Source organism: Anopheles gambiae, chromosome X (assembly GCF_943734735.2).
Source record: "Anopheles gambiae chromosome X, idAnoGambNW_F1_1, whole genome shotgun sequence".
Lineage (NCBI taxonomy): Eukaryota > Metazoa > Arthropoda > Insecta > Diptera > Culicidae > Anopheles > Anopheles gambiae.
The window spans coordinates 13,127,590-13,131,106 of NC_064600.1; positions in this window are offsets into that span (position 1 = coordinate 13,127,590).

The window sequence follows — 3,517 nt, forward strand, 5'->3', positions numbered from 1 at the left end:
TTTGCAGCCGAATTCCTGCCCAACGATCTATGCCGGGATTGGTTCAACAGAGCCTGAAGCAGGATATGGGAGCAGTCACCACAGCTCACGCATCTAACTGATATGTGGAAGTGTGTGTGTGTATGGGACTATGCTGTCGCGTACAAAGTGGTAATGTTCATATTAAACTCCCATTCGTGACTGAACGAGGTCCATCCCCCCACCCCCCCCCCCCCCCCCCCCACCCCTATGGTATGTGCCCATCACACCGCACCAACAAGTGTTACAACAACAAGCGTTTCGGGATTGTGTGCAATAAAGGGAGGCCACATTCCAGCATACTAGTGGCGCACACACACGCACAAAAAAATATTACTCCACCATAAAAAAGGCACTGCAAACGCATCAATCCAATCCACTGGCTGGTGTGAAATTGGTCCTATCTTTTTATATATTTCAATTGCAGATAAAACTCATCTCCGGGAGCGAGTGGCAAACAAAAAGGCGAAAGGTCAAGCTGTTTCGTATGCATAACATATTGCAACTCCCCTGCCCTCATTCCTAGACCATCCACCAGCTTAGGGTACTTCAATTGTATTTCCACGAAAACATAACGACCCCCCTCTCGAAACCAGTGGTGACAATGTGGGTGCACAAACCCACCCGGTTTTGGTCCTTCGAACAGGTTCATCTTTGCCCATTACCTAACCCGGCATTTGATTGCCTACACACGTCAATGGGAGCAATTTGTCAACTGACTGTATTTTTTGTTGTTGCTCCCCATATCTCTCCATTTTATTATACTACACGCTGCCGCCACCGTCCCCTATCACTACCTACGCGGTTCCCTTATTCGTCAAGAGCACGTGCGGCGAAGGAATTCGGTGCGGAGTGGTATGGGGACTGGGGACACGGGTTGCATGCAACGACCGACCGTCCGACCGGCGTGTCGTGCCAGCACTGAACTGCCCGCGCGACTGTGCACGTAACCGAAGGCACCAAACTGCTCGAATGTACCCTTCGGTTCGTTTGCTATAAAATTGATTTAGCGCTTTCCCCTCGTTACGCTGCCGACCGGCATTGTGCAGGGGAAGTTTCACGATGCTAGCGCGAACCAATCAGAATCCAACCGACCGAGGGGTTGGGAGGTTGGAGGCCCAAGCGTAAGATAGTTGAACCACTCTGGGCCATCGGACGGTACAGCTTGCCGTCCCGGTTTTGCTCGAAAGGATTCGTCTTGTTGGAGCCTGTCTAAAACCCGTGGAGCCGTACGCGATCCCATCGGGATCGGAACCAGAACCAGGGGCGGGTTAAAGGTACACACACACAGAGTGAGACACACACACACATATATACACATCAGACAAAGACGAAGATGTAGGTCACTGCGCCTTGGCACCATTCGAGTAGGCTTTTCAAAAGATATCGTCTCCATCTTGATTGCACTCACGAATTATTACCAACGAATAGGCACTTGCGCGCGTGTGTGTATTTGTGTGCGTTTTTGCCCGTTATTAATGTTTTCCAATTAATTAAGGATCTCTAGAGTGGAGAACTACAGACAACTGAAGAAACAGCAAACGCTGCTCTTCCGGGCCAAGCAATGCCGTTTTGAGATAAAAAGCTATTGGAGCAGCTAACCCAGTCGGAGGACAGCCGCTTGTTTTACAGAGGATACGGAGCGGGTTTGCTCCTAAAGCCGCAATGTGCCGGGAAGCGGAAGGAAATCTCCTGAGCTCCTGAGATGAACGGGAGGTGTTTGAAAGGTGAAAGTGCTACTTCGAAGGACACCTGAATCGAGCAGAGGCAGGAGAGGCTGGCGAGAGTGATAGAACAAGGCAACCACCACAGCAGTAGCACAGCAGTAGCAACATCAACAGCATTGGTGTAGACGACGAGGTGCCCCCGCCGTCTCTGGATGAGATTGCCAGCACCATCAAGCAGCTTAACAGCAATAAGTCTGCTGGCAGCGATGGGCTGGCTGAGCGACCGGAGAGGCTTACCGTCGAAATGCACTAGTTAACCGTGAAAATCTGGGAGCAGGACGTACTACCGCAAGAGTGGAAGCTGGGTGTCATTCACTCAGTCTACAAGAATACAGGCTGGAACTCTCGAATTTTCGATTGCACTCCTCAATACTGCCAACAAGATCCTGTCCGAGATCTTGTTCTGAGCTGAGCTCCTGTCCGAGATCCTGACTTGAGCCATTTGCTAAAAATTTCGTCGGCAGCTACCAAGTTGGGTTTGTTGGAGGCAAATCCACCACCTACAAAATTTCTACTCTTCGGCAGATACTCCAGGAGTGCCGAAAGCGCTAGATTCCTACACGTCACCTGTTCATCATCTTTAAGGCGGCCTACGACAACATAGACCGGAATAAGCTATGGAACATCATGCAGCGGTACCACTTTCCTGGGAAGTTGATTCGGCTATTTGAAGCCACCACGAACATGGTGCAGTGCAAGGTGAGAGTATCGAAATCGATGTCGGAATCGTTCGTATCTCACAGGGATCTAGGCACTGGGGACCGACTCTCCTGTCTGCTCCTCAACATCGCACTAGAAAGTGTCATTCGAAGCGTGGGGCTAGACAGCGACATCCATGGCACGATCCTCTATCGATCTCTCCAATTTCTTGACTTGGCGAATGACATCGACATCATCGGCAGGACAGCAGCGAAGGTGTGTGAGGCGTTCACCCGACTCAAATGCGAAGCAGCAAGTATTGGATTGAGAATCAAGGCGACGCAGCCGAAGTACCTACTTGCCGGAAACTCATACCATCTGGGAAGCATTATATTAGTCGACGGCGACAACCTCGAGAGTTCTGCTATCTTGGGACGGTCGTTACTTCGGACAATGACATCAGCAACGAAATCCGGAGACGCATTGTGCAGGATAATCGATCATTCTACGGCCTTCGCCGACTGCTTAGATCCAGAAGACGTCGAGACCGCACAAAACGTGAGATATATCGCACATGGATTCGCATGGATGACCATCTATGGATACGAATCTTGGACCATATGAGCGGAGGATGCAAGCAAAGGAGCACGGAGCGTGGAGGAGAAGGATGAACCACGAGCTTGCTGAGCTGCACGGTGAACCGACCATCCTGACGATGGCGAAGGCTGGTAGGATACGATAGCTAGGGACATGTTATGAGGATACCAGACTCATGCCCCACGAAGAAGGTGTTAGACAACGATCCCCAGTTCGGCATAAGTCGCAGGGGAGCCCAGCGAACTCGATGACTAGATCAGGTGAAGCGAGACCTGTCGGAGATCAGGTGTCTACATGGATGGGAAGCTGCAGCTAGGTACCGAACATCCTAGAGAATGACTGTTCACCGAGCCATGTCACATCGACGTGCTCTTTCGTGAGCAGGCCAACAAAAGAGAGAGAGAGAGAAAGAGAAAGAGAGAGAGAGAGAGAGAGAGAGAGAGAGAGAGAGAGAGAGAGAGAGAGCGCGGACCAAGCCGAACCAAAGATACCGAAATTCGTTGCTGTTAGTGTGACTTTTCGTGAATCAGGTCGAG